General features: G+C 43.0%; 1 pseudogene; it reads right to left on the bottom strand.

Annotated features, from left to right (window-relative positions):
• Window positions 1–2,610: 2,610 nt before the first annotated feature.
• On the bottom strand, window positions 2,611–2,714 carry LOC145294338 (U2 spliceosomal RNA; annotated as a pseudogene).
• Window positions 2,715–9,698: the final 6,984 nt, after the last annotated feature.

Here is a 9,698-nt window from a genome sequence, read left to right as displayed (position 1 = left end):
TGGACTTGCATCAAAAATTGAAAACAACATTTTTTATTACATTCATTATTTTTATATTCAAAATTTATATAAAAAACCGATATGGACCAGAGAAATTAGTAATAACTTTCAAAGTGTAAATGTTTAAACCGAAATAATCTCCAGACATTTAGGTGAAAACCGTAACTTAGAAAACAACTAGTAGTAATTTTTTTTTTATTAAAAAATTAAAAATAACATTTTTTATTGCAAAGTTTAGCAGTCTGAGGGAAGAAACTATTTAAGTAGAAGGTCTTTTGGCATCTAGGGATCTCTGCTGTGTATGGGTGTGACCTTACTGCTTGTCAGGTTTGTTGGGGGTATTCACATTGAGGGGGTACAAGAGCATAGAGTTTGTCAGAGCACCTACCATTAAAATATTTGTAAAACAGGAGGATGCAACATTTCGTCAATGGGACCTGGGTTGAAGTCTGTTTAATAAAATGGGACCTATTAAGTTAACAATTCTTTTTTGAACCTTGCCTAGGAGTGAAAAACTATTAGCAGATGCATCAGTCCAAATGTGGCAATAATATTCCAACGGAAGAACACATATCTAAGAAAATGGCAGAAACACTAGAGGAAGACCTCCAATCTGTAGTGAAATAGGGACAAAAATCGATAGTCTCATTCAATGCTGCCAAGACTAAGCTTGTTTTCTTCAATAATTACAAGAAACCTTCCCAACCATCAATAGCTATGGCTAAAGATACATTACCTGAAAGTATTTCTTTCAAACTCCTCATCTTAACATTCACAGGAAACATGAGTTGGAACAATTACATTAAGAGCATTGCCAGGGCTACTGCGAAGAAGGTGGGCTCTCTCTACCATGCTAGAAAGTCTCTTATAGCTGAAAGTATCCTGTATCTCTACAAGGCCATCATTCACCCATGTATGCAGTATTGTTTTCATATTTAGGCTGGTACATCTGCTACTAGTCTCTCACTCTTGGTCAGGGTTCAAAAGAGAGTCGCCAACCTGATAGATTCCGAACTGTCATCTAGGGTTCAACCTCTGTCCCACTGACGAAATGTTGCATCCCTCTGCCTGTTCTACAAGTATTTTAATAGTGAATGCTCCGACGAACTGCATTTGTACACTCTCGACATAAATTTTAATTTTTAATTTTTATTCTTTTTTTTCGAATTAGTCCAACGGGCAAATTATTCCTCATAATTTATAATAATCAATAGAGGATTGATTCTATAATAATACATACGCAATCTGCATAAATTAAAATATTATGCTTAAGTGTATTGTATGACCGGGCAATGCCATGCTGCTAGCTGCTACATATATAAATGTAAAATATTAACTGATGACGGATAAAAAATTACAAATATTCAAAGACAGGAAATACATTAAAAATTATTCCTTAATCCATGGAGTTGGGAAAATTTATACTTTTCTCATCAGAAGAAGTGAATACTTCAGTAGTAGTATATATATATATATATATATATATATATATATATATATATATATATATATATATATATATATATATATATAAAAGGAAACATTTTTGGAATAGTAAAATTTGAAAACTTAGAATTTGCAGGAGTAGAACTACTATGTATTAGCCTCCCGGAAAACGCCTTACTAATAGTAACTTGCAAGATCGACTGTTATTTCAAAGAACATTATCATGGAAATTAGATTGTTTTACAAGGACAAATAATGTTTATTAGTTTTGGAATGTAGTGGAGATCTTAAAAACAATAAACAAATGCAGAGGAATATCAAATTTCATGTTTACGATCCAGCAGCCTCGTCAGACCTTACAGAAATGGTTATTATTATTTGGAAGAAGGGTTGCATTTTTCTATTATAATCCATGATTTTTCCAGGTTTCCAGTAAAGTCACTTGTTCTTTGTTTAATTTCAGTCTTATTTTTTTTTTGCCCCCATAAACATAACATACGCATATATAATAGAAATGTAGGGCACTCGTCTGCTTTCAATAAAATACCCCCAATTATCCCCCTTTCATTCTTTCATTCTTTCATTCTTTCTGTTTAACTTGTTACTTCTCTTTTTGTAAGAGCGGTGAATTGATAGCAATAGTAGTCGCTGAAGCGACGTGGTTGCTATGGAAACCAGTTATAAAAAAACGTACTCACCTCCTTATGTTTTTTTTTTACGATTTTGAATACCAGTAAATTCATCATAACTTTTGTTTTACTGAACGAGAATTGAATTTTTTTTTTTTTCACAATATAGCTGAGAATGTGATCTATAAACTGTAATAATTGTTTGAAAGTTGGTCGAAAAATGAGTGAGCGGTGAAGATTTGAAGCAATTCTAAATGACTAAAACTGCCACAACCATATATTCAAACACGGTAGTGTTTGAATCATACATTTGCACATATCTGCATAAATAGATATTACTATATATATATATTTACATACATACATACATACATACATACATATATATATATATATATATATATATATATATATATATATATATATATATATATATATATATGCTTTATTTTTTTATTACCGTTTTATTTGTTTAGTTACATGTTTTGGATGCCGGACCATGTTTACGATCCAGCAGCTTCGTCAAACCTTACAGAAATGGTTGTTATTATTTGGAAGAACGGTTTACAAACATAAGTACAGCATGTAGTAAGAACAGATACTACACTTTGATCTTGGCCAAAAGGCCAAGAAAAGGGTATTTATTTGCTCCCCCACCGAGAAAATTAGGCACAAGGCCGATTTTTAATGTGAGGAGTGAAGGGGAAATCGGGACCAACTCCCCGGGGAGTAGGGGAGCTGGATAGTGACAATTGGTATGAAGGATTTCCCCTACATTGACCAAGGCCTTATATGTGGGGTCTCCCCCACATATGGTCTTTGCTTGCAGTATCTGTTCCGGCAGATACTACACTTTGAGATATTAAATCCTTTATTCATGTTAAAAATACATTGAAAATCAACAATGAACAAAAAACTTAGGCACATGGCCAACTCAAAAGGGGGGATTGTGGGGGTCGTTGGTCATCCTTGTCACTTCAGAACTAAACAAAATCAAAAGTTTCTCCCAACTAGTATCTTCTTTCACCATAATACCGCATTCACCCTTTCATACTGGGGGACGTCCTACTTAACTCCCAATTTTTAAAACATTTTTTATTGACGTGTAAAAAAAAAAGATAACAATAAAAATGGTACAATAATACATTTGTGTCGAGAGTGGGGCAAGAAAAAACAAAAGGTCTAGTTGATAGACTGCCCGTTCGACTAAGTTTGTAAAAGGAACCTCACTTCTGCGGGTCAGTCTCTAAGTGGGGATTCTCTCTAGATGCGGGTGAATAGGTCCCTGCTTCCCCAACTGTACTGACATGCAAAAGTTCAAGTGGAACTGAACCGACATCTTGCTGCCCAAATCCCTACATAGTACCCCAGTAATTGTTGCTCCTGATAGTAGCCCTCTACACCAAAGTGGCAATGTGCCTTGTTTGGGGTGAAAATGTAATAAAAAAAAAAGAAAAGAAAATTTTGTGGGTAAGGGATGGGGGTTAGTTTGAATTGACTGCAGCCTCCATCTTTGACCGTACCTCCAACCAATTCTTTTCAAGCTGGAGACCCGGTCCAAACCACACGCCGAGGATCTGAACCGGGCCATCCGTCCAGCTGAAGGGCACTGGGAGGTTGGCGTTGCCACTCCAGGCGCCCAATCACAGTCGTACCGACTTGCTGCGGTTTATTTTGGTCCCTGTAATTCTTTTGTACCGAGCGAGCACCTCTGACACGATCTCAATGTCTCTGAAGCTCGACACAAAGACCGTGACATCATCATTGAACGCAGATACCTTGGCGGCTGAGCCACCAGATATTGCAATTCCACGCAGGGCCGAATTTGCCTCCCCACGTCTCAGCTTGCGGAGCAGGGGCTCCAAAGCCAGGACATAGAGCAAGGGCGACAGCAAACAACCCTGACGAACCGGCCGAGAGATAACAAAGGGTTTTGAGCGCTTTCCGTTGACTTGCATGACGGTTGTGGGCTGTCAATACATCACGGAGATCCACTTGCAGAAGTCTGGTTTAAAACCGGCGGCCTCTAAGACAGATGCCAAGAAATGATGGTCGACCCTATCGAAAGCTTTAGACTGATCTAAGTTGATCAGCACGGCTTCCGTGTCTTCATCTATCCCTCCCTCTTGGAGCGTGCGTATCAGGTGCAACTTGTTCTGAATCAATCTCCCCTTCAAGGCGTAGTTCTGTTCCAGTTCAACCAACTCGTCGATAACAACCTGCAGCCGATTCGACAGGACCTTGGCCAAAATCTTCAACTCTGGGTTTAGCAGAGTTATGGGCCTGTAATTGTCTAACTCTTCCCTACCGTCACCTTTCCTCAGCAATATGATCACTCCCTTGGTGATTTGCCCGGGATGGATCCCTGAGCAAACCAATGGTTGAATACATCCCTCAGAAGAGGCAGGGAGAGTCAGCCAAATAGTCGCTAAACTCAAGGACCGGAAGATCGGGCTGCTGCGTAAAACGCCCTTAAAATGTTCTCAAAACCCTTCGCAAATCTCCCGAGTCGATTCCAGGGTGCGTCCATCTGGATGCTTACCTTTGTCCGAGCCACATCCAGAAATTTCACGACGCGCGTCAGTGTTGGAGTTGACTGCTTCATTGCCTATCTTTCTAAGCCTAGCTCTGACTACTTGATCTTCATAACGCTCACTATTCTCACGCAAAATGTCCTACTTAGCTAGTTCCTGACTAACCCTATCACCCTCCCCTGTAGCCTGGGCTAGTTTTTGCTTTAGCTTCTTCTTCATCTTAGCCTTTTCTAGTGCGAGGCGCTGGGCATACTTGACGGAGAAGGTTCTAATTTTGGCTTTTAGACCTACCCACCACTTACTCCCAGTAACCGGCCCCACTAGTGCTTTTTGAATTAATTCTATTAGCTTCTCTTGGAAGTGTTGTATCTTCAGAAGGGAGGTGTTTAACTTCCAATGAACCACTAACTATTTCCTAGCTTCAGCCGTGCCATAACTAGTTTATGGTCCGTCTGGCCTAGCCAAGTGAACCTAGGACAAGATAAGAAGTTTACTTTACCTCTCCTAACTAACATCCTGTCCAAGTAAGTGTTTGGATAGGAGAAAACACTATTAATCCACGTCCATATATCCCGACCCAGATGATCGACCCCGAAACCTGTCACCCAGACCGCATCTAGCCATCAGATCAGCCAGGCTGGACTCGCACCTCTCCAATCCTCTAGCATCGCCTCCTACCTTACCTATCTCGGGGTTTAAGATGGCATTCCAATCCCCCATTAGCACTACCCACTTCCAACAATCTACAAATACGTCAAGCTGACTGAAGAATGAGACCCTCTCACGGGCGGTGCTGGGCGCATGAACCGCGATCACCCGAAACACAGAATCTTTTATGGCAACATTGGCCACAACCAGCCTGTCCACCGCATCCCTATGAACAACATTGACCGTCGCCGACAGGGTACGTTTAACCAGCACGGAAACTCCATCCCTAGTGGGCTTCCATATGCTGAGAAAACCACAAAATCTCGGGCCAGCACCTAACAGTCCACAGAGGAAACGAAATACATCTCCTGAATCGCAGCCGCATCCACTTCCAGGGACAAGAGGTCGTGCCAGAGGCGAGCCGCCCGGCCCGATGATCTCAAGCCCCTCACATTCAAACTAGCCAAATTCAAAGCCATGGTACCTACCTTAGAGTGTGTTACACTCAGCTCCGAAGTCAGCCGGGGAGAGGACGCCGACGTTATGTGCCATGCTTAAGCTGGTCAGGTTTTTCATATCCTGACCTTCTCTCGCAATGCCACTGACGTCCAAAGGATAAATTAATTTCATGACTCTGTAGAGTGATGGATGGACCAACACTGGGACCCTTCCCTTGCATTGTTTTGACAGTTCGCCAAGAGAAGGGTCATTTTTCTTAACCAGTTTGATTCCCGGAAACGCCCCTTCAGCGGCCTGCAGCCTTGTCCACAACTGGAGTTCTGACAAAAGTTAAGGAAATTTGAGGAGATATGTACATCTTTCCCCTCTATCTGTTTGTAATCGAGCAGAGGTTTTAAGTTTTTTCTCTGCCGATGGGAAATGTCTGTTGCCACAGATAGAGGGTCTACATAACATAATTTCTCGGGGCAAGGGCTTTTAATTTGGTTGGTCTGCGAGAGGCAGAAAAGTCTCTCCCTTCCCTCGGCTCATTCTTTTCCTTTTCTTTTTGAGGTGGTGACTCAGTTTGCATTGGTGTAGGAACAGGTGTTTGTGTGGTGCCTGGTGTTGGTGCTGGTGTAGTGTCTGGTGTTGGTGCGGTGTCTGGTGTCTGGTGTTGGTGCGGTGTCTGGTGTTGGTGTGGTGTCTGGTGTTGGTGTGGTGTCTGGTGTTGGTGCCATGTTTGTTGTTGGTGCGGTGTCTGGTGTTGGTGCGGTGTCTGGTGTTGGTGCGGTGTCTGGTTTGGGGTGGAAGTGGATTTTGTTGTTAGGGGTAGTGTATGTTCACAGGGAGTGGGAGGAACACCTTTTCTTCCCCTTTTCTTCTTTTATTTTGTTTTTTAATTCTTTCAAATGAACTGAGGAGAGGTGAGGTTGAGTTCCTCTCCCTCTCACTTGTGGATTCATCCTCAGAGGAGCATTCTTTTCTCCGCTTGATCCTCGTCTCGATTGGTGTGGGGACTGTTGGTTGTGTCTGCACCTCTAGTTGCTGCTGTGGCTGTTTTTGTTGCTGCTGCTCTGGCTGTCGGTGCTGCTGCTGCTTCTGCTGCTGCTTCTGCTGCACTTGCTGCTCTTGCTGCTTTTGCTGCTGCGGTAGTTGTTGTTGTTGTTGCAGCTGTTTTTGCAGCATCGGCTGCAGTGGCTGTTGTTGTTGCTGCATTTGCAGAGGCTGCTGCATCGATTTTGGGGCTGGTGGTGGGATGGTGGTGGAAGGGATTATGGGCTTCCGTTTTTGTCTCACTACTGTGTTCCATTCATCCCCTTTGGCCTCCTGGGTGGTTTGGGTTTTCCTTGGAGCTGGGGTTGGTACCACGATTGCAGGGGTTGTTGCTGCATGTTTTGGCACGGGCACTGTCTCAGGGGTTTTGACTACCTTTTGGGTCGTTTGATTAGGGGTTACCCTTTGAGGGCAGCTCCTAGCCATGTGGCTCTGCTTTTGGCAGAACCAGCAGTGCGGACGACAGCCCTCCACCACTACCATCATGCTGGCGTCCTTGTATGTCAGCAGCGCTGGTATCGCCCGAACACCCTCCCTCTTCAGCCTCATTGCTATTGTGTAGCAGCCCAGGTGAGTCCCAGTTTTTGACCATACTGGGGTCACCTGTTCCACCTCACCGTACTGGCTGAAGAGGCATCCTAGCAGTTCCACAGGTATTTGGGTTGGCACATTAAATACCTGCACCCGAGTCCTTCTCTTGCCCTGGTATTCGGGCGTTAGTTTGACTCTACCATGCTTTATTTCTTGGAGAGAGAGTCTCTCCGCATCATTTTTAGTGGGTAGGAGTTTGTGGAGGAGCCCTGCCATATCTTCCTTCTTCATCCCCAGGAGGCGGTTTTCCAGTATATTGGAAATGATGAGGGACAGGACTCTGCTCTCAATCGCCACCCAGGTATGGGTTTTATATCTGCCTGTATTGTCTGTACTTTGTTAGGTACAGGTCTCTATACTCTTGAGGGAATAGTTGTTTTTCTAGGGTCTTCCCCTACGCAGACCCTCTTGATGGTGTTGGTGTTAGTATGGTGTCTTTGGTGGGGTTAGACCATTTTTAGTCTTTTATGGAGTTCGCCCCTGCCTGTTTATTGGCGACGTTTCCTGCCTCCCCAGATTTCTTAGTCTGTCCTTTTGTGGGAGTGTTGGTTTTTTTGGGAGGGGGGGGGACTTCCTTTTCAGTGTCTTTTGGGCCTGACTCTCCTTGGTTAGAGTTTTTTTCGGGAGCAGCTTCTCGGTTTGAGGAGTCAGCCCCTTGGGGAGCATGATCTTTTATGTTTACTTTTAGGGCATCTGCCCCTTCCTCGTTTGTGAAGTCTAGGCGGTATGCCCCCTCATGTTCTTGATTTGCTCCCCTTTTGGGGGAGCAGCCCTCCTGGGGAGCGCTGTCCTCTTTATTGTCTTTTGGCCTGGCACCTCCTCCTTTTTGTGGTAGAATGAGATGCTACGACCGATTTTGGTTTTGCTCCCCTTTGGGGGGGGGAGTCGCCTCCGGGAGGAGCTGTTGGTAAATTTCCTCCCTCCTGGGGAGCGTCCAATGTCATATCTGGGCGGTACGTCCCGTCAGTGGTTGTTTTTGCTCCTCCTGTTGGGGAGTCATGCTCTTGGGGAGTAGTAGCCTCCTAGCTGGGGGTATCCATATTGGTTCCCTCTCCTTTTAAAAATCACTGAAAAGAGTGATGTGGAGACGGCGTCCCAAGTGGGGAGCTGATTTTGGCGCCAAAAAGAAGTGGTGCCAAAAGGCGGCAAGAGGGGAGATAGAACTGAGAGAGGGAGTGAGAAGTTAGTGGAGGTTAGAGAGAAAGTGTTTCCGACCCTCCCTCGTGGGAAGGTCGTAAATTATCAGCTCGGATCTCCTGTGAGGGAGGAGAGCAGAGAAAAACAGACAAAGTGGGGGTGCATACAGAACGCTACCCAACAAGCTCGTCAGGTGTTCCAGGCATGAGAATGTGTCTCCAGAAGAGCACTGTATGTATCAGAACAGATATTACACTTTGAGGTATTAAATCTTTTATTCAGGCAAAAAATGAACATGAACAAAAAACTTAGGCACAAGGCCAGCTCAAAAGGGGGGCAGATGGGGGTCGTTGGTCATCCTTGTCACTCTAGAACTAAACAAAAGTTTCTCTTAGCTAGAATCTTCTTTCACCATAATACCGCATTCGCCCTTTCGTACTTGGGGACGTCCTACTTGGCACCCAATTGTTTAAAACATTTTTTATTTCCGTGTATAAACAAAAAAGATAACAACAATGATGATACGATAATTCATTTGTGTCGAGGACGGGGGAAGAAAAAGTACAAAAGTGGTTAGTAGGACCCTCCCCACCCCGTCTAGTTGATAGACTGTCTGTTCCACTTGGTTTGTAAAGGAACCTGAGCTCCTGCAGGCCGGTCTCTAAGTAGGGATGCTCTATAGATGGAACGAAATGGAGAAAAGAAAATTTTGTGAGTGAGGGATAGGGAGTTAGTGATTGATTCTCCAAGTGGGTGAAATTTAGAGTGAGGGCCAAAACGCCAAGAAAAGTTTAAAAAGCTAAGAACAGCATCTATTAACAACAGACCTTAGATCTTAACCAAAAAGGCGAAGCACAAAAGTGTTACGGACAGACCGACAGACCAATCGACGGACCAATGGAGTGACTTATAGAGTCGCTTGCACGCGACTAAAAACCCTTTGTTTTATTGATTTCAAAAGAAAACACAACTTTCTTATATATGGGCCGTGGAATTGCATTCATCTGCAAAAGATCTAGCTAACTTGCATATTCTTTTAAACATTCATTTTAATTAATTCCCTATTCGTTCTTTTTATGTGATGATCATCTTTAGTTAACTTTTACGTGTAATTATATTCATGCAGATATTCTACATGATTTATACTTGTATAATATTTACGTAAAAAGCTTATAGTCAACACAAACCTATTTCCATATATATTTATGTATGCGTATGT

The sequence above is a fragment of the Euprymna scolopes genome, chromosome 15 (genome assembly GCF_053919585.1).
Source record: "Euprymna scolopes isolate OS-2025 chromosome 15, ASM5391958v1, whole genome shotgun sequence".
In the NCBI taxonomy this organism is placed as follows: Eukaryota; Metazoa; Mollusca; class Cephalopoda; order Sepiida; family Sepiolidae; genus Euprymna; species Euprymna scolopes.
The sequence above is the reverse complement of the archived record's forward strand: the minus strand, read 5'-3'. Positions and strand labels throughout refer to the sequence as shown.